Source organism: Oncorhynchus keta, chromosome 2 (genome assembly GCF_023373465.1).
Source record: "Oncorhynchus keta strain PuntledgeMale-10-30-2019 chromosome 2, Oket_V2, whole genome shotgun sequence".
Classification (NCBI taxonomy): domain Eukaryota; kingdom Metazoa; phylum Chordata; class Actinopteri; order Salmoniformes; family Salmonidae; genus Oncorhynchus; species Oncorhynchus keta.
The window spans coordinates 42,100,672-42,123,644 of NC_068422.1; the positions used below are offsets into that span (position 1 = coordinate 42,100,672).

A 22,973-nucleotide genomic window follows, 5' to 3' on the forward strand; every position below is an offset into this window, starting at 1 on the left:
TGTCCTCCACTCGTTACCTGTATTAATGGCACCTGTTTGAACTTATTATCAGTATAAAAGACACCTGACCACAACCTCAAACAGTCACTCCAAACTCCACTATGGCCAAGACCAAAGAGGTGTCAAAGGACACCAGAAACAAAATTGTAGACCTGCACCAGGCTGGGAAGACTGACTCTGCAATAGGTAAGCAGCTTGGTTTGAAGAAATCAACTGTGGGAGCAATTATTAGGAAATGGAAGGCATACAAGACCATTGATAATCTCCCTCGATCTGGGGCTCCACGCAAGATCTCACCCCGTGGGGTCAAAATAATCACAAGAACGGTGAGCAAAAATCCCAGAACCACACGGGGGGACCTAGTGAATGACCTGCAGAGAGCTGGGACCAAAGTAACAAAGCCTACCATCAGTAATATACTACGCCACCAGGGACTCAAATCCTGCAGTGCCAGACGTGTCCCCCTGCTTAAGCCAGTACATGTCCAGGCCCGTCTGAAGTTTGCTAGAAAGCATTTGGATGATCCAGAAGAAGATGGGGAGAATGTCATATGGTCAGATGAAACTTTAAAAAAAACTCAAAATATAACTTTTTGGTAAAAACTCAACTCGTCGTGTTTGGAGGACAAAGAATGCTGAGTTGCATCCAAAGAACACCTTACCTACGGTGAAGCATGGGGGTGGAAACATCATGCTTTGGGGCTGTTTTTCTGCAAAGGGACCAGGACGACTGATCAGTGTAAAGGAAAGAATGAACAGGGCCATGTATCGTGAGAATTTGAGTGAAAACCTCCTTCCATCAGCAAGGCCAGCGGCTGACTCAGTGAGAGGCGGTGTGTAAATGTAGAGATCAGGTTCCGGTGCTGTTCGCCCAGCCGATGTCCCCCTCCACACAGGAGGAGAGATGGGTAGAGAGCTAGCAGATAGTCTGGGTGTGTCCCATACTGTACACTGAAGGCCACGGGAACCTCAGAGAGCAGTGTTTGCACAGGGCCCTCAAATAAAATCGCCACCGGACAATTTACATTGACCCCCCACCCCCTCCCTTTTATACACTGCTGCTACTCGCTGTTTATCATCTATGTATAGTCACTTCACCCCCACCAACATGTAGAAATTACCTCAACTAACCTGTACCCCTGCACACTGACTCGGTACTGGTGCCCCCTGTATATAGCCTTGTTATTCTTATTCTTATTATGTTACTTTCTATTTTAGTCTGTTTGGTAAATATTTTTCTTAACTCCTCTTGAACTGCACTGTTGGTTAAGTGCTCGTAAGTTAGCATTTCACGGTAAAGTCTACTCTTGTTGTATTCGGCGCATGTGACAAATAGAGTTTGATTTGAGTTTAGCAAACATGTTTCTGCATCTATACGACAAGGCTGCCTTACCTTAGTGTTTATTCAAGAAAAGACATCTAACAAACGGACAAATAAATAGCTGAGAACACCACCACCTCGGAGCAATATAATGTAGTCTGGTTTATAAGGAGGTTGTGTATGTGAAATATTGAATACGATCACTGGAAACAAATCATTATATGGGGAACAAATTGACAAAAACAAACCAAATCAATAAAAAAAATATATCAAGGAATTCCTTGCCATTGATTTCTGCTTACTGGGGAGTTGTCTGTATTACAGCTCCGTTCTCCCTCCCCCAACATTCATCTTTGTGAGAGTGAAGACAAATAGTTTGAGGGCACAAAGAGGAGCACAAGTCAGAGTTGAAAAGAGAAGAGAAAAGATGGTATGAAAGGAAAGATGGTAAGGCTTAAGGTTTCCAGTACATTCCTTTGTCTTTGCCTCAGAATTTCAAGGGTAACTGTTTAGAGAACATAAACAATTCTGTGCTCGACTCTGCAACTTGCAATAACCTTTCAGGAAAGGAGGAGATCAGTTAAGTTTCACACGGAAACATTGTGTGACGAGCTTTGGGTTACATATTTAGCCGCAAAGGCAATGGATATTTTGTCTCTTTCACTAGCTCACTTCCTCTGAGCAGAGTCAACACGTGTTCTCCCCTGGCTATCCTGTCTGGCCTGTGGGCCATGTCTAAACATGAGACCTGATAGAAATCAGCCAAATTAGTAGCAAACTAATGCAGAGGCCTGGGATAGAAACTGAAGGCAACATGACCAGCGGTTCCCAACCCTTTTCCATTCCGGGGACCACCAAATCACCGTCAAAAGCTCTCGAGGACCACCATTTGTGATTTTATAACACACAATATATCTTGGCGGTCAAATGTATTCAATTTCAGCAGTGAATGTAAGAAGTTAAAGGCCTATTATTAATCTAAACAATTTGGGTTGTGAAAAATCATGTAAAATAATACCATTAATACTCCCAACTGTTACTATATTTGAAAAAATATATATATATCTCACGTAACCAAAGCCGAAGCTTGAAATATAACAGAAGCTATGAAATATAATTATCACCAACATCAGTATGGTGGTGTACTGACAGGGGGACAGAGATTGCCTTGGAGGAGGATGAAGTTAGGACACAGCCCCCATGGGACGCCTCCCCTCTCTCTTTGTGTTTCCCAACCTCCGTGCCAAGTTACGAGATGACTATCAAAGTGACTTCCTCTTATGGGGCCAGAGAGAAAATAACAATTTAAGATGGAATCACCCTCCTCCCACATTGTTGTCCCCCCTCCACTCATACCAAATGTCACTATGGCAACCCTTCCAGTTCGACTACTTAGCTTCTCTTACCAAATCCTTCCCAGAAGCCCTCAGTGGGAAGCGGAGGGCGGACTAGGGAACGGTATTGAGCAAAACAGACCCTATCTTGCCCAAGGCCCAGTCAGGATTTCACTGTAGACGGTCTTTTTTGAGTTAGGTGATGTAATAAGTCAGGCTGACACATCTGTGTAGATAGATAAAAAAATTAAAAAAAATAAAAAACAATCTGGATTTTTTCAATTTAACTAACCTATCAATGACGCAGAGGAAATCCTATTTCCAGCCCTAGATGATAACTCCCGCGGATTTGCTGACATCAGGAAAACACTTTTGAAACTGACGTAAGGAGCTGTCTCTGTCTCTCTCTGTGTGTGTGGCACTAAAGAACAGTTGACAAAAAGAAACATCCGGTAAACTCAAACGGAAGCTCTACCCCATTGCAGAATCAGTATTGTGGAATGGGATCATAACCACATCCTAAATCTTACATCTTTAAACACGCTTTCTTCTTTAGAGTTCCCCCAAAACCAAGGTAGGAGCGAGATAAGATCGGTACTTTTGAAAGCTTTCAATATATGTATATGTTGGTTGATAAAATCTGAGATAAAAAGGGACCAAGTTATCTAGCTGAACCAACTGTTCCCCTTGGAAAGGAGACTACTACAGTATGACCCCCCCCCCCCCTTTCCTTTTGTTCAACCTAAGATCAGACAAACAAGGTGAGCTTCGTCTCCATTGACTCATCTCAGATAAGGATTTCATACTAATATCAAAACCTAAGATTCTGAGATCTCCAGAATGGAGGGAACTTGCATTGACACGACTAAGATTGGGATCTTATTGCTATCTTGGTGGAATGTGGCCATTATGAAGAGCCCCCCTTACCATCTTTGTGCAATCTCCATACTCGCAGGCTTCTAAACTCATCAGTCAGCAGTACAGTAATATGGAGAGGGGAGAGAAAGGTCAGCCATTATTCCTCCCAAACACTGTTTCACTGGTGTTATTAAGCCTCAATGACCTTCTCACACAATATTAGAAAAATGTAAAAAATGAAACCATAACATCTTGGTAACGGTATCAGAAACACCTGTGAAACGGCACAGTACTTTACATAAAACTGGTTAGATGCCTGAAATGCTTAGAACATTTTTTGACCAGGATGATTGGTAGAGAATAGTCTATTTTGAATAGTATGTTTGTTAGCCATACATGTCATTTATATAATAAGAGTTGCTTCTCCAATTAAAATCCAACACATTAAGATGACATTCAGGAATAAACAAATATGCAGGAAAAAAGCAGCATGAAGTATGAGGTTGTGTATGAGGTTCACATGATCCGAATGTGTTTGTAAATGCTAAACGAGTCACGATGGAACTCAAATGGGACGTTAGCGCAACAGTAAATCATCATCATTATGTAGTCATTCCGCTAGAAGGTAGAAACAACATTAATCATTGTCCTGAGTTAAAGTGCAATGGCAAACTGATTTAGATGGTGAGGCAGTGCCATTTCAAATGAATATCCAGCAGTGTTTAATTGGCTGGGCTTGCTTGGCCAACTGCGTCACACTATAGCACCTGTCTGCAAACTCCGGAGATGAGAATCCTGGTGGAGCAGCAGGCCAGAGCCCCAGGCCCATTGGGGAGACTGTCGAGGAGCTCAAAGCGCTTAACAGAGTGGCCTTGCTCAGCGGCCCGCGTTGAGTCATTTATTACCTTAATTCAAACCTTTTTTTCAAAAGCAGTTCTAACACCGCAGCTGGCTGCATGGTACTGATTTGCCTCCTAGCAGCAGAAAGGTAGGTCAAGAAAACAGACCCTGGTTTATAGGCGTGACAGTAGTTCAGACAGCCTACGGGAAGTAGGGAGTCTGTTTGAGAAATGGTTGAAAATAACTTGGGAAGGTCCATTTTAATATTGGTCAGTCAAATGTTTGGGGTCATTAAAGTCAAAAAGGGGAATTTCAATAGGCTCCAATAGCAAATAGAGAGCAATAAAATCATATTATAAAAACAACATTTGTTTTTAAGAAGGTATTAAGATAAAAATTGCCAAAACAAAAATGGTAATCCAGATAAATACATTGCCAAAATTACAGACAACTGCAACTACAGCACATTCAAGTTTACCTCCAAACCCCCAAACTTAGTGAACTGCTGTGAGAATTCACAAACATCAAAGGCAAGTTCAGTTATTGGCTAATGACTGAGAATTCCAAACGTTCCCATAAAATCCTCTACTTGTATTGGCCCTAAAGACTTAAGAGATTGGCTATACATGAGCATGGAACATTTCTCCATCCAATCCCTGACACGGTTCAGCAGTCTCAAATATACTGTAACCACGATGCTTTCGTATCTGTAATGAAAAGAACAATGATGGATGCCATTTTTCCACTGGACCTCAAAGCTCTTTACATTGTAAGGGAGGAGAACTCATCCTCTTCCATCAACAAATGAGCAGCATCCACCCATCTGGGTGATGCGCTGCACTTTTGGTCAAATTTGGGCCAGAACGCTCACAACAAGTCACCATATAAAGAGGGAATGAGCACACTAAAATGGTCAGATATATAGGTGGACAGTTGTACTTTTCAATTGGAGACTTTCTCGCACTAATTTGAGCTTCAGCAGAGCCGATGGGGCAGGGGCAAAGTGTGTGCACATCCTAACACAGAGAAGATCAGCGAGCGTACGCCAGAGCTACTCCGAATTAATAAATCAGACATTAGCTCATAGCCATTGCGTCTTTATCATCAAATTTCACTGGCAGCAGCGAGAGCGACAACCCACACATTCCGCAGAGCTTAGAAGTCTCGCTCTTCTCTCTCATTTCTGACATTACATCCGTAAGAATCATTTATATAAAAACGGCAAATAAAATAACGACAACACATCATAAGTCACTTCAAGGGAAAATTGGGAAATTACTTTGTTGTTGTCCTGTATAAAAAAATGTCAAAAGGAAGAATAACTGACCATACAGTAAGTAAATAAAAACAGATAATTTTAAAGAGGGCAGGTAAATCTTAAGGTTCAGCAAATGGTAAAAAGGTTTGAGAGATGTGGGTCTGTGAAGAAAAATACATGTGGAGTAACAGATCAGCTCTATTAAGTCTATGGCTCCACCCTTCAACCACTGAGGATGGCATGACAATCTAATGCAATCAGCCATGCAGTCGTGATCCTGACTACAAAAATAGCCCTCCCATCTTTTTTTCTTGTGTGTGAAGCTTGACCTTCTAAGACTCATTTAGCTCAGACCCCACAATCGCAAGCGGGTGACAACAATTTCAGGCTAAAATTGCAGTTCTCTGATTAGTCGTCGAAACATTTTGTGGTCCCACGAATGTGCCGGAAAACGAACTACAAGTGACAGCAGCAATGAAAGCTTTTCATTCTTGATTTATGTTCAACTAGTTTACAGAAAAGTAAGGGCAGGTTTTAGGGCAGGTTTAAAGGGGGACAGATCAGAGGTGGAGATGGCCTTAGTGCTGTGCTGACTGGAGGACATCTGTCTCAGTCTAGGAGTTTAGGGTATGTCAGCAGCCGACTGCCAGACAACCTGAGTCTCTCATTTGGAGACAAGGCAGCCTTCACACTCCAATCGCCCCTCACAACGTCCTGGCTCAGACCGAGGTGGATACGCTCGGTTCTGCTTAAGTTATGAGGGGGAGGAATAATCTGATTTGACGTGCTGGGCATTGTGATCAAAATCAAGGCAACACGCAAAATCAATGCACAGAGGAAATTTAACCTCCTGGATGGTTCATGTGGTGTGCTCTGAGCCTATCAAAGTTGTTAGATTTAACAAGGTGGCAGTGCAACTAGTGTTGGAGGAAAAACAGAGTCAACCACTGAGTTACATCTTAAAGGTTTCTAATGCATATAGAGACTGAGTAGCCTAATCCACATTTTTGATAAAAACAATAGCAGAGTTTGAGAAATGAGATGCGCAAATATACTTGCTTCATACACCAACAACTATATCTGCTAATAATCTTTGAAAACCACTTTAAACTATATTTAAATAAATGTCTAAATATACATGAAAAGCCAGCTCTGGTTAAGACATCAGCCTGGAGCGGACTGGGGAGATTTACTGCGGAACAGCCACAAACTCCAGGGCAATAAATTAACCTCTGTGACCGTTCTTGCTTTTTTTTCCCCTCTGACAGACGTGAGCTTTCCAAATAGATTTCCGAGATTTTTCCCCCTTGAGTGAAGCCTAAGCTGGCCCTTGACATTGCAGAACATTCTTCACCTCATTCCTGGAACGTGAGCCAGCGCAAAGACATCAGTGGTTTGTGACAGAGGTAAGCATCTGACATTCAGACACTCATCCTCCGGTAAGAAACGTATACTTCAATACACAGAGGTGCACTAACTGAGCTAACGGCAATATTACAATTTATATAATGCCATATGTACATTTTTGTTAACACAAGTAATTACGATCCATTTCATCACCACAAATTGGGTTCAACTAAAGCATGGTAGTCTTGGCACACTGGTTACTGTATCCTGTTAAAGGATTTGTTTACTGGTCACAAACACAGATGTTGTAGAGCTTGGTGTTAACAGTACCCTTATATGAGTGTTCCAGACAACCATCAGGAAGGTGACATAAGTAGTGCCGATGAAGAAGACCAGACATGTGACAACCATCTAACCAGCCTGCAGATTCCTGGATCCACATGTAGGCTGGGAAGATGCCTGCTCACACAGCCAGCAGAGGCTCTGGGGAGTCCAGCAACGGTGAGGTGACTGGTGCCAGCCCATTGTTTCAGCTGAACTAAAGGCTGGATGGAGTGACCTTTTGATCTGAATTTTTGAAGAACGGAACAGGAGGGGATGGCTGCCGTTTTACGGGCTCGTAACCAATTGCTATTTTTTTTGCATTGTATGTAACATATTTTGTATATAATGTTGATGCTACCGTCTCTTATGACCGAATAGAGCTTCTGGATATCAGAAAAGCGATTACACACCTCAAATATTTTCTTTAATGAGTCTGACGAATGATTTAATGTTGCTCCCAGACAAGGCCCAAATCCCCATAAAGAAAAGAAGGAACTATAGGGGGCGAAGATCAGTGTGCCTTGTGAGAATTCGTCAGCGCCTCTACCATCCGTTCTATTGGCCAACGTGCAACCACTGGAGAATAAACTGGATGAGCTCTGTTTGAGACTATCCTACCAACAGGATATTAAAAACTGCAAAATCTTATGTTTCACCGAGTCGTGGCTGAAAACAACACGGATAATATACAGTTGGCTCTGTTTTCCGTGCATCGGCAGGACAGAACAGCTACGTCTGGTAAGACAAGGCATGAGGGTGTGTCTATTAGTCAATAACTGCTCGTGAGAGATGTCTAATATTAAGGTAGTCTCGAGGTATTGCTGGACTAAGGTAGAGTATATCATTCTAAGCTGTCGATCACACTACCTACCAAGAGAGTTAATCTATAATTTTCTGTCTACCACCACAAACCAACGCTGGCATTAAGACCGCATTCAACGAGCTGTATAAGGCCATAAGCAAACAAGAAAATGCTCACCCAGAAGTTTTACTTAATCTCTACCAGCATGTCATATGTGCAACCAGAGAGAGAGAGAAAAAAAAAACCTAGACCACATTTACTCCACACACAGATACAGGTAAAAAAAAAAAAGAAAAAGAAGAAGCTATCCCTCGCCCTCCATTTGAAAATTCTGACCATAATTATATTTTCCTGATTCCTGCTCACAAGCAAAAACGAAAGCCGGAAGTACCAGTGACACGCTCAATACGGAAGTGGACGGATGAAGGAGATGCTACGCTACAGGACTGTTTTGCTAGCACAGACTGGAATATGTTCCAGGATTCATCCAATGGCATTGAGGAGTATAATAGCACCTCAGTCACCGGCTTCATCAATAAGTGCATCGACAACGTCGTCCCCACTGTGACCGTATGTATATATACACCAACCAAAAGCCGTGGATTACAGGCGACATTGGCACTGAGCTAAAGGCTAGAGCTGCTGCTTTCAAGGAGCGGGACACTAATCCGCAAGCTTCTAAGAAATCCCACTATGCCCTCAGACGAACCATCAAACAGGCAAAGCGTCAATACAGGACTAAGATTGAATCATACTACACCGGCTTTGATGCTCATCGGATGTGGCATGGCTTGCAAATTATTACGGACTACAAAGGGAACCCCAGGTGCAAGCTGCCCAGTGACACGAGCCTACCAGGTAAGCTAAATGCCTTTTATGCTAACTTCAAGGCAAGCAACACTGAAGCATGCATGAGAGCACCAACTGTTCCGTACAACTGTGTGATCAGGCTCTCCGTAGCATATGTGACCATGACCTTTAAACAGGTCAACATTCACAAGGCCACGGGGCCAGACGGATTACCAGGTCATGTACTCCAAGCATGCGTGGACCAACTGGCAAGTATCTTCACTGACATTTTCAACCTCTTGCTGACCGTGTCTGTAATACCTACATATTTCACACAGACCACCATAGTTTTCTTCCAGAATGGTCCTGTATTTGGCTCCATCCATCTTCCCATCAATTTTAACCATCTTCCCTGTCCCTGCTGAAGAAGAGCAGGCCCAAACCATGATGCTGCCACCACCATGTTTGACAGTGGAGATGGTGTGTTCAGGGTGATGAGCTGTGTTGCTTTTACGCCAAACATAACGTTTTGCATTGTTGCCAAAAAGTTCAATTTTGGTTTCATCTGACCAGAGCACCTTCTTCCACATGTTTGGTGTGTCTCCCAGGTGGCTTGTGGCAAACTTTAAACAACACTTTTTATGGATATCTTTAAAAAATGGCTTTCTTCTTGCCACTCTTCCATAAAGACCAGATTTGTGCAATATACGACTGATTGTTGTCCTATGGACAGAGTCTCCCACCTCAGCTGTAGATCTCTGCAGTTCATCCAGAGTGATCATGGGCCTCTTGGCTGCATCTCTGATCAGTCTTCTACTTGTATGAGCTGAAAGTTTAGAGGGACGGCCAGGTCTTGGTAGATTTGCAGTGGTCTGATACTCCTTCCATTTCAATATTATCGCTTGCACAGTGCTCCTTGGGATGTTTAAAGCTTGGGAAATCTTGTTGTATCCAAATCCGGCTTTAAACTTCTTCACAACAGTATCTCGGACCTGTCTGGTGTGTTCCTTGTTCTTCATGATGCTCTCTGCGCTTTTAACGGACCTCTGAGACTATCACAGTGCAGGTGCAATTATACGGAGACTTGATTACACACAGGTGGATTGTATTTATCATCATTAGTCATTTAGGCCAACATTGGATCATTCAGAGATCCTCACTGAACTTCTGGAGAGAGTTTGCTGCACTGAAAGTAAAGGGGCTGAATAATTTTGCACGCCCAATTTTTCAGTTTTTGATTTGATTTGTTAAAAGCAGTTGTGTCTGCTCAGTTTGGCAGCTGCGTGAGTGGGAGAAGGAGATGCCTTGTCATTCCCACTCGCCATCGCCATCACCATCAAATTGACTCATGCTAGCAGGGAATTCTTTCAGAACAAGGCAGAAAGCTTCAGGAAACAGTGCTTCGGCGGTGGAAAAGTCAGCTAGCAAGGCATTGTTGTCATTTTATAACAGGTAAGCAGATATAAAGGAGTACTACAGTTGAAGTCGGAAGTTTACATACACTGAGGTTGGAGTCATTAAAACTCGTTTTTCAACCACTCCGCAAACTTCTTCTTAACAAACTATAGTTTTGGCAAGTCGGTTAGGACATCTACTTTGTGCATGACAGGTCATTTTTCAAACAATTGTTTGAACAATTGTTCAAACAATTGTTTACAGATTATTTCACTTATAACTCACTGTATCACAATTCCAGTAGTTCAGAAGTTTACATACATGAAGTTGACTGTGCCTTTAAACAGCTTGGAAAATTCCAGAAAATTATGTCATGGCTTTAGAAGCTTCTGATAGGCTAATTGACATCATTTGAGTCAATTGGAGGTGTACCTGTGGACTTATTTCAAGGACTACCTTCAAACTCTGTGCCTCTTTACTTGGAAAAATCAAAAGAAAATCAGCCAAGACCTCAGAAAGAAAAATTGGACACCTCCAGAATTCTGGTTCATCCTTGGGAGCAATTTCCAAACGCCTGAAGGTACCACGTTCATCTGTACAAACAATAGTACGTAAGTATAAACACCATGGGACCACGCAGCCGTCATTACCTGTCAGGAAGGAGTTGTGTTCTGTCTCCTAGAGATGAGCGTACTTTGGTGCGAAAAGTGCAAATCAATCGCAGAACACCAGCAAAGGACGTTGTGAAGATGCTGTAGGAAACAGGTACAAAAGTATCTATATCGACATAACCTGAAAGGCTGCTCAGCAAGGAAGAAGCCACTGCTCCAAAACCACCATAAAAAAGCCAGACTATGGTTTGAAACTGCACATGGGGACAAAGATCATACTTTTTGGAGAAATGTCCTCTGGTCTGATGAAACAAAAATAGAACTGTTTGGCCATAATGACCATCGTTATGTTTGGAGGAAAAAGGCGGAGGCTTGTAAGATGAAGAACACCATCCCAACCGTGAAGCACAGGGGTGGCAGCATCATGTTGTAGGGGTGCTTTGCTGCAGGAGGGACTGGTGAACTTCACAAAATAGATGGCGCCATGAGAAGGAAAATTATATTATATTAAAGCAACATCAAGATATCAGTCAGGAAGTTAAAGCTTGGTCGCAAATGGGTCTTCCATACTTCCAAAGTTGTGGCAAAATGGCGTAAGGACAACAAAGTCAAGGTATTGGAGTGGCCATCACAAAGCCCTGACCTCAAACCCATAGAAAATTTGCGGGCAGATCTGAAAAAGCGTGTGCGAGCAAGGAGGCCAACAAACCTGACTCAGTTACACCAGCTCTGTCAGGAGGAATTTATTGTGGGAAGCTTGTGAAAGGCTACCCGAAACGTTTGACCCAAGATAAACAATTTAAAGGCAATGCTGCCAAATACTAATTGAGTGTATGCAAACTTCTGACCCACTGGGAATGCGATGAAAGAAATACATGCTTTAATAGAATAATAGTAGAGTGATTTGACATTTCACATTCTTAAAACAAAGTGGTGATCCTAACTGACCTAAGACAGGGATTTTTTACGGGGAATAATGGTCAGTAATTGTGAAAAACTGAGTTGAAATGTAATTGGCTAAGGTGTATGCAAACTTCCGCCTTCAACTGTTCTCATAGTAGTATATGTGAGTTTCTCTTTAAAACAATCCTCCAGCTTTGTACACAGCTAATAGCTAACGTTAGCTAGCTACGCTAGCTAGCTACTGATAGTGCAACCCTAAGTAACAGTACAGATGAAGATGAAAAATGATCAGTACATGATCTGTACATCTTACTGTAGAAATTATTGTTGAAAACAAATCTAGGTTGGAATCATTGCTGTTAAAATACAAGTCATCATGTTTATTCTGAACTGGAATAAACTGAATGAAGCAAGATACATTTTGAGGCAAAAACACACACACAGTTCTGGGTTGCTCATCTACAGCAGGAAGTGGTCTCCTGCCTAACTGAGAAAGCAGTAGATGTTCTGGTCCAGTTTAGCACCACATACCCATGTCAGTCAGGATTCTCAACTCTGGGTTACTTAAAAAACAAGTACTTAAAACAAAAACAATGACCTCAGTGTTGCACTGTCAAAAACTGATCCCAGAACAGACATGCTTGTTGAAAACCAGCCACACACAGACCTCTCATTAGGACTGTGTGTGTGTTTTCTGGTCTACATCCATGTGATTATTTTTTGAAATATTTGTATTTATTTAAATTGAACTTAAAAAAAAAAACTAGGCAAGTCAGTTAAGAACAAATTCTTATTTACAATGTCTGCCTATCCCGGCCAAACCTGGACAACATTGGGATAATTGTGCGCCGCCTTAGGGAACTCCCAATCATCACGGCCGGATGTGATATAGCCTGGATCAATCAGTTTATTCCATTTCAGGATAAAATATATGACTTCTATTTTAACAGCAACAGCGCCAACCTAGACTTTCTTTCGACAATACTTTCTACAGTAAGATGCCTGACACGCAGGCCTGGTCATTTTTCATCTGTACAGTTACTTAGGGTTGCACCATCATTTGTGTCTGTTCTGTTATGCATCTGTGTGATGTGATCAATCAGTTTGTTCCAGTTCAGAATTAAAATTATAGATTGTATTTTAACAGCAACAGTTCCAACCTAGACAGATATGTAAGAGTTTTTAATGTGTGAAAATAAACATTAATAGCTATTTATATGGCTATTTCATTTTATTGTTATTTGTTTTAGTCTATATTGCATTTGTTTTAGGCATAACGGCAATGAAGTGTACCAATATGTACATATAGTTGCATATGTTCCTAAGCTTGGGTCCCAGGCTGAAAAAGTTTAAAGAACCCTTGCCATAGATGATAATTATATTTTCTTTAAACTGCATTGTTGGTTAAGGGCTTGTAAGTAAGCATTTCGCGGTAAGGTCTACCACACTTGTTGTATTCATGCATGTGACAAAAAACATTTGATTTTGAGTTAACTTCACAAAATGCAAGACCATTTGATAAATGAATCATGTAACAATGGTATAAAAAAATAATCAATATAGCTCTGCTCATTTCCCTGACAAAATAAGGGAACATTTTTCTAGACAGCCACATTGTCCAAAAGATGGGCCATTTCAAGAGGAAAGTGGAACAACATTTTAAGTTTGGCAGTTGTCCTGGTTAAACTCCATGTAAACAACATGAAAACATATGTTAAAACTCCCTACAATACAGAGGAAAGGGCAGCTATGTGGTGTACAAACTTTTGGTTTTGCTGTTCACGTCTCTAATGTTCAGAGAACAAGTGTTGGTTTCTTTTCTAGAGCATCATCTCCCAACAGCTTATAGTTTCTAACAAGCTTGTATTGATCCCACAAATTGAACAAGCATTTGGTTTGTAAATGCTCAAGCGTATAAAACAGATACATCAAATGGAACATCCGGACGGTCCAATGGGAGGAAAGAGACTAATTTAGGTGTTTTCCTTCAACTCATCACCGGTCCCTCAACACTTCAAGGAAGTCAACCCATAACCCTACAAACAAGGATGCCGTTACATCCACACCCCCAGACACCCATTATCAACCACGTTCATCGCTGACCAGAACTGTGGTCCTGCAGTTAGAGTAAATATACTATAAACCCCTACCACCTGCTCCCCCACCCACTTACCCTATGTCATCCTCAAGACTATTAAGACAACCAAAGCAAGAACAGACATGAGCTGTGTTCGAATACCCATACTAACTTCTTGTATACTACATACTTAATGAGTATATACAACAAACTATTAGTTAATTTTAGTATAATGTAAACAAAACCGTATCTTTTCAGTTGAGCGTACTAGCTCTTCGCCGGTCTACCGGAAGTTGATGCTGTTGCTATGCAACCTCTTGCTAGCTAGTTAGCATAACACATGACTAGTTAGATATTTTACGACTTTGGATGTGTTCTTCAATTCAATCCGGAGTGCCAGAGTGCGCTCGTCAATTAAATTTCCGAAAGCACGTGAATGTCCATTGTGAACGCACAACAACTGTACCATTTAGCTAAGCATGACGGGAATAATCAAGTCAATAAACATTGGGTAGTTAGATACCTTATAGTTAATATACTGGCAAGTTTGATGTATAAGTAGCCAACTGACGTTAGGTAGCTAGCTGACATACCGGTACATACTGCTGTAATTATATGCTATGTGATTTGTAAGGCCAGTGTAGCTAATAAATGTCAGTCAACATAACGTGTAAGGTAACTTACTGCAAAAGTAATGACTTCATTATAATGCTCAACATTTTGAAAACATTTGTCATAATTAGTTAAATGAATTTGTATCTGCTATCGTTGGACTTATTTTCCACCATTTTCTTAAAATCTGAAAACGATGTAAAGTCACGCCATTTCCTGAAGAATTGCATTATGGACCCTAAAGTACAGAAATAGTGTCCTCTGTGTGTATACTTCATATTTTGACAAATATAGTATGACATCTGGGAATTTTTGGCATAATAACTATATCCATACTATGACCAATAAGCATACTATATACTTAATTCCCGTCACAAACAGTATGGTTAGTGTGGGTAGAATGAGTACTCAAACACAGCTATGGTCTTTCAAGTCCCATAGGCATGATGTGTGCCATTGAAAATGAGTGAGCAATCACTTAGCACTTACTGAGTTGAACATCCATTTACAACTGAACTCTGACAAAAAACAAACAAAAAACAACTGTTCACTATTTGAAATGCAATGTCATTCTGAAATGCTGCCATTGGCTGTCATTAAACTTTTGAAAAAATGTGAAGAATCCAATAGCAATTAAAAGTTCATTATCTCCATAGCCTTGACATTTAACTTACCAAAAACACAAATAAATGGCTGTGGCCTATTGAGGTTCACAAATGCAGCTTTGGGCTTTTAGCACAAGTAAATACTTCCCCATACTTTTCAACATCTCGCTGTAGGGCTGTGTGGTAAATACAGATGTCTTCATCCTGAGATGGAGGATGCTAGCGCCTAACTCACTTTCTCAACTATTAATTAGTACTCCCACCTCTCGCTCTCCCCTTGCTCAACCCTCCTCAACAGACTCGCGTCTGGCTGAGGGTGGGAGCGGTAAAGCGGGAGACAGACCAAATATTTCCTTCAGCAGAAAAAAAAAAATGACTTGCACAGAGATGACAATGACAACAGCTTATTTAGGAGAAAATTGCTATTTCCCAGAGGATAGTGCAGGGATCATCAGCGCTTGATGGATTTTTGCCTCAAACCCATTTTTGCTCCGATGATATATGAAAAGGATATATCAGTCAACGTGTTTCAACAGGACCTCAGGGGCTGAACTGGATATTTGAACCCTTTGTCGACTCGTCTCCAGAACCGGAATCACCAGCCACTGATCTACACCTATGCAGTGTGCTTATGTAGACCTACAACTATAATTACCTTTGCCCTATATGTTCATTGTATTCAAGAAACAATGTCTATTTTTACATCCATCTGTTTTATATTTCATGTAAGCGTCACCAAACTGAGCCCGTTGGGAACACACTGCCCTTGGCCTGCCTTTGTTAGTGAGATCAGCCCTAGTGGGGGCGTAAAGAGATTCGGAACAGGGAAACAACCCAATTCAAGAGTGCATAACATGGCCAGCCATCATTGTTCCAACGGTGTGGGAAAATAAAACATGGATCCACAGAGGCAGTCCCACACCTAAAATAATTATGGGAAATAAATCGCTGACACAAGCAGCTCAGCTTGACAACACACCAATGGGTGGCAGTTCAAGCCCTCAACCCCAGAAAGAGACAAGAAGTGCTGACAAGAGAGGAAAAACATGAAAGCTGTCCAGGTGCACAGAGCCAATGTTGGGATCAGTTGATGGACGTCAGCCAGGCGATAGACCAGAACATCAAACACGTCACCAGCTTAGTGTAGCAGACCAGGACACACTAACAGTTTAATATCCTCAGATAGGAGGGGAGCTGGAGTAGATGAGATCAAATTTGGAGCAGAGCAGACAACATTTTGGTGGGAGTGGTGCTCAGGCAGAGGTCTGTTGCATCATTACCTTTGTTTTTTGTGTTTTTTATTTTATTTTTAATTTTACCCCTTTTTCTCCCCAATTTCGGGGGTATCCAATTGTTTTAGTAGCTACAATCTCGGGCTCGGGAGAGACGAAGGTTGGAAGTCATGCGTCCTCCGATACACAACCCATCCAAACCGCACTGCTTCTTAACACAGCGCGCATCCAACCCGGAAGCCAGCCGCACCAATGTGTCTGAGGAAATACCGTGCACCTGGCAACCCTGGTTAGCGAGCACTGCGCACAGGAGTCGCTGGTGCGCCTACCGGCCATGCCCTCCCTAACCCGGACGACGCTAGGCCAATTGTGCGTCGCCCCACGGTTCTCCCGGGCGCGGCCGGTTATGACAGAGCCTGGGAGCGAACCCAGAGTCTCTGATGGCACAGCTGGCGCAGCAGTACAGCGCCTTTAACCACTGAGGAAATACTGTGCACCTGGCAACCCTGGTTAGCGAGCACTGCGCACAGGAGTCGCTGGTGCGCCTACCGGCCATGCCCTCCCTAACCCGGACGACGCTAGGCCAATTGTGCGTCGCCCCACGGTTCTCCCGGGCGCGGCCGGTTACGACAGAGTCTGGGAGCGAACCCAGAGTCTCTGATGGCACAGCTGGCGCAGCAGTACAGCGCCTTTAACCACTGTGCCACCCGGGAGGCCCACCGCATCATTACCTTTTGGGTAATATCGCAATGGGAGGTATCAAATGATGGCGTGGGGACCTCCAAGGGTGTAACTACAGACGTCATACTAGTAAAAACAATTTTACACTGAACTTTGTTAGCAAAGAATTTCTCAAGTACTGATAACTCAAGGCTACTGACGGTGCTACTCTTGTTTTCTTAATAGGATAGTGCAGTTTATTGTTCACTTGCAGCTTATGTTTAAAAAAGCTTGGATTCAATTTCAACACAGGCAGTTCATAAGCACTTACCCTTTAAATTCAAATGAATGTTAGACATTGTAATCATATGGATGAGTTCACAGAGACATTTCTGCAGACCTTACAAAGCTTTGTCAACAATAGAAAACTTCTACGATAATGCATACCAGCTCCACCAGCTCCACACTTAGTTTAAGAATACTTCCTCATCATATAATACGAGGAATTATGAGCAGTTCCATTTACCGGCAGACATTTGAATTCTGAACCCTACAAAATTACCATTAAAAAAAAAAAAGTATTTACAGCACTTAACCAGGGCTGTGAAAAAGTTCTCTGGGGTTTAATTTCAGCAGAAGTGCTAGCTCAGCTGTGCTATCGTTTACAATTTCCTCCAGCGCTCCCTTAAAAGTTAATCTAAAAGAGGAGAAGAAAAGCAGTGTCCCTGGTGAATTATGAATCTCACCTCCCGTCATGCACCAGTGGGCAGGTTATTCTTGGACTCCCTCTTCGCCATAAAATAGGATGTACATTCCATGCATTTAAATACGAGCCAGAGTAAAATGGCAGTGATCGGCCAGTCTTAAGCAACAAAAAGACATTGATTTCTTCTAGAATGGACGTCTGGTGATGGTGGGCTATTCGTTGGGCACTTGTGTATCACCTCCAAACTTACTACAGGATTGATTGATGGTAGATTGAGGTGGTTTCATCCAACACGGATATTTCATCCCCAGGACTTGGGATATAACACTTTGCTCTTGCTGTTCATTTATGATCAAGCAAAGACTTTTTTTTGATGGCGAAGTTGAAGAACATTTGGATAGAAATGTCAAATGTCCTTGAAAAGGTCTAGAGAGGGAGCAGGAGATAGTGACTACTTTTCACCAGGTTTATACATGGAAAGAAAATGTAAATTAAAGTGAGAAGGCTCTTCAATATTTGCCAGGCCAATGTGATATGCCAGCGCACAGTCACAGGAAGCATATGTTTAAATTCACAGAACTCAGAAAGTTGGTGATTATTTTTCCAGAGAGACTGAGCTTTAACGGCAAAATGAGATTTTGGCCCCTGGTGATGCCAGTCCCAGGTTCAGTCTCAAGAGAATTTTCATTTTTTACTTTTTATTTCAATTTCCTGTCTCTCACGTTTCTTCAGCCCAGCACAGTCTTTTCCCTGAATGGACAATACCCTCACAGAGCTCTTCCAAAGGCTACTCGATCGGCCGGCCAACTAGGCTATCTGATTACTGAACATGACGTCTCTGAAGTGGTGGAACATCTCCGAACAAGCTTATGGGATCTTGACTTAACTTTGGATGTTTTGCAGTTTTGGCAAATGTTTCTGAGTTACAACTGTGGAAAACCACAGCTGTGAGAAACCGCACCCAGCCCTGTTCTCTGCAGTGCTTAGTATCCATGCATCCACCTGAACCTAGGGCTGCAGAGTGGACTGGTGGGAGAGAGAGGTTAAGGGTTCAGACATTGAGTGGGATGCTGCATTCTCCAAGTCTGGATTAAGGTATCTGCTGGCAGCCACTCCAGTATTAATTCCATTCACTTCCAAGATGTAAAGATGAGAGACGGCATCGACCCCTGTATGTTTAAGACATTCTCCTTACGACAGAGGCTCAGTGCTGAACTGCAGAGAATGGGGCCCCTACACCCAAACCCAGGGATGTAGAGATATCACAACTCAATCAGGGTCTGAGTTAGCAGTGCTTTTCCCCAGGTAATATGCAATGGAGGACTCTTAATGAATGCAAATGCATTCTGTTACCGTTGCAAATGGAGAGGGAATAATTAAGGTAAGCGGGGGAAACGAAACTAAGGACAAGCCCAAACAATAACCAAGCAAATTATCCCTTCATATAGTTATAAATAATATCAGTCTCACTTACAGGACAGTCAGAGCTCCTTAGACGTCAAGAAGATAGCCGGATCGAGGATGAAGTTTCTGTATGTAATATATAATGCATGTAAACAGACATATGGAGAGAAATAGAGATCGACAGGCATTTAACCCACTGTTCCCCGGGTGCCGACCCACGGATCCCAAACCCCATCTCTGATGCAGAGGGTTTGGGTTAAATGCGGAAGACATATCAGTTGAATGCATTCAGTTGTACAACTGATTAGGTATCCCCCTTTCCTTTCAACTACACATACATTTGAGAATGTAATTCATTATCAAGGACACGTACACAGTGCATTCGGAAAGTATTCAGACCCCTTCACTTTTTCCACATTTTTACATCTTATTATTTTATTTTATTGAATATCCAAAACATACAATATACTTGCAGTGAAGCCGCTCAACAACTACATCATACCAGTCATCCAACAGACTCCCATTCAGAGTGACACACAGAAGCATCCAGGATCAATGCACTGCTCAAGGGCACGTTGACAGATCTCCCACCAGGCCAAAAAAGGAGAACCCGAACCCTCCAAGATCCCCCCACAGTTCCCCAATAGCTGTCCCTCAACCATTCGAGATCCCTCCCCAAGAAAAAAATTGCAATTAATTCCATTCCCCAACCTCAAGAACCTCCCAATGCACCAACAAAATGAACATTCTAAAATGTATCATTTTTAATTTTCCCACATTATCTACACACAATACCCCATTACGACAAAGCAAAAGCAGTTTTTTTCAAATGTATTAAAAATAAAACTGAAATACCACATTTAATAACTACTCAGACACTTTAATCAGTACTTTGTTGAAGAACCTTTGGCAGCGATTACAGCCTTGTCTTCTTGGGTATGACGCTACAAGCTTGGCACACCTGTATTTGGGGAGTTGCTCCAACTCTTCTCTGCATATCCTCTCAAGCTATGCCAGGTTGGATGGGGAGTGTCGCTGCACAGCTACTTTCAGGTCTCTCCAGAGATGTTCGATACAAGTCAGGGTTCTGGCTGGGCCATTCAAGGACATTGAGACTTGTCCCGAAGCCACTCCAGCGTTGTCTTGGCTGTGTGCTTAGGGTCGTTGTCCTGTTGGAAGATGAACCTTCACCACAGTGAGGTCCTGAGCACTCCGGAACACATTTTCAGCAAAGATCCCTCTGTACTTTGCTCCGGTCATCTTTCCCTGGATCCGGACTAGTCTCCCAGTCCCAGAAAAACATCCCCACAGCATAATGCCACCACCATGCTTGACTGTAGGGATGGTGCCAGGTTTCCTCCATAAGTGACGCTTGACATTCAGGCCAAAGAGTTCAATCTTGGTTTCATCAGACCAGAGAATCTTGTTACTCATGGTTTAAGAGTCTTTAGGTGCCGTTTGACAAACTTCAAGAGGACTGTCATGTGCCTTTTACTGAGTAGTGGCTTCCGTCTGGCCACTCTACCATAAAGGCCTGATTGGTGGAGTGCTGCAGAGATGGTTGTCCTTCTGGAAAGTTCTCACATCTCCACAGAGGATTTATTGAGCTCTGTCAGTGACCATCGGGTTCTTGGTCACCTCCCTGACCATGTCCCTTCTCCCCCAATTGCTCAGTTTGGCCAGGTGGCCGGCTCTAGGAAGAGTCTTGGTGGTTCCAAACTTATTCCATTTAATAACAATGGAGGCCACTGTGTTCTTGGGGACCTTCAATGCTGCAGAAATGTTTTGGTACCCTTCCACACATCTGTAGACACAATCCTATCTCGGAGCTCTACGGACAATGGCTTGGTTTTTGCTCTGACATGCACTGTTAACTATGGGACCTTATATAGACAGGTATGTGCCTTTATTCTACAGCACCAGTCAAAAGTTTGGACATCTACTCATTCAAGGGTTTTTATTTGTACTACTTTCTACATTGTAGAATAATAGTGAAAACATCAAAACTATGAAATAACATATATGAAATCATGTAGTAACCAAAAAAAGTGTTAAACAAATAGAAATATTTTAAATTCTTCAAAGTAGCCACCCTTTGCTTTGATGACAACTTTGCACACTCTAGGCATTCTCTCAACCAGCATCATGCGGTAGTCACCAGGAATGCACGGTGAGCCTTGTTAAAAGTTCATCTGTGAAATTTCTTTCCTTCTTAATGCATTTGAGTCAGTTGTGTTGTGACAAGGTAGGGGTGGTATACAGAAGACCAAGTCCATATTATGGAAAGAACAGCTCAAATAAACAAAGAGAAACAACAGTCCATCATTACTTTAAGACATGACATTTTCCACATTGACTAACCTTTAAGTGCAGTCGCAAAAACCATCAAGCGCTATGATTAAACTGGCTCTGTTATGGATACAGGTATTCTGTGTGTGTATCCTGTGTGTGTGTGTGTGTGTATTTCTTTTCTCTCCTTCTCCCCTCCTCACAGGTGGCAATCATCATTCCCCAATCATTCCTCATTCCCCTCCTTTTCCCTTACCCTATCACATTTCCTTTCCCTTAGTTTAAAAACCCAATCAGTTGTTTTCTCAAGAGCTCAATATCTCTGTCATACAATCTCTCGGTAGTTCTCTTGTTTGTTTTAGCACCTCCAGATCACTTTGTCCCCACCTATGAGTATTGTTTGTGTTATGGTGTTTGATGGTGGGAAAAGGGGGAACGAAGACAATGCCCATGGGCATACACTACCCGTAGGACTACTTTGTCTAAGAACCCTAGGTAGAACTGGGCGGACCACCCACTGTATTTTTGGTAAGTTAGTTAGCTGTATAGTAGTAGGCTAGTCCAGCTTAGGGCTGTTTTTGGATATTTGTTTCTTTCCTTGGGTCCAGCTAAGCCCCTTTTCCTGCCCCCCCTTTACCGTCTGTTTTCAAAAAAACCCTGAGTGTTTGATGGTAATTAAGTTGTCTGTGGTTTTTCGTTCGCAATTTTATTTTGTCCCTATTATAATTTGCATGAGTTATGTTACGGGTCTCGTTACCATCCCCCCTAGACTGCCGGGCCAAAAAGGGATTTGTAACAGGCTCTCATGGAGAACCGCCACAGGAAAGACCCAGAGTCTGCTGCAGAGGAGAAATGTATTAGTTACCAGCCTCAGAAATTGCAGCCCAAATAAATGCTTCAGAGTTCAAGTAAGAAACATCAACATCAGCTGTTCAGAGGAGACTGTGTGAATCAGGCCTTCATGGCTGCAAAGAAACCACTACTAAAGGACACCAAAAAGAAGAATAGACTTGCTTGGGCCAAGAAATACGAGCAATGGACATTAGACCGGTGGACATCTGTCCTTTGGTCTGATGAGTCCAAATTTGATATTTTTGGTTGCAACCGCCGTGTCTTTGTGAGACGCAGAGTAGGTGAGCGGATGATCTCCGCATGCGTTTCCCACCATGAAGCATGGAGGTGGTGGTGTGATGGTGTTTGCTGGTGACACCGTCTGTGATTTATTTTGAATTCTAAGCACACTTAACCTCTCTGGGATCGTTCGGGACGCTAGCGTCCCACCTCGCCAACAGCCAGTGAAAGTGCAGGGCGCCAAATTCAAAACAGAAATCTCATAATTAAAATTCCTCAACCATACAAGTATTTTACACAGAAAGCATTCAGCCATTTTCCAAGCAAAGAGAGGTGTCACAAAAAGCAGAAATATAGATTAAATTAATCATTAACCTTTGACGATCTTCATCAGATGACACTCCCATGACTTAATGTTACACAATATATGTATGTTTTGTTCAATCAAGTTCATATTTATATCCAAAAACCTCAGTTTACATTGGCACCATGTTCAGAAATGCCCCCAAAAAAACAGAATTTGCAGAGAGCCACAT

At 42.3% G+C, this 22,973-nt stretch overlaps 1 protein-coding gene across 3 annotated transcripts in view; it reads right to left on the bottom strand.

The window, feature by feature from the left end:
* Nucleotides 1–22,973, bottom strand: part of LOC127911046 (tetratricopeptide repeat protein 27-like) — a 95,300-nt gene that overhangs the window by 951 nt on the left and 71,376 nt on the right. The window lies entirely within an intron of this gene.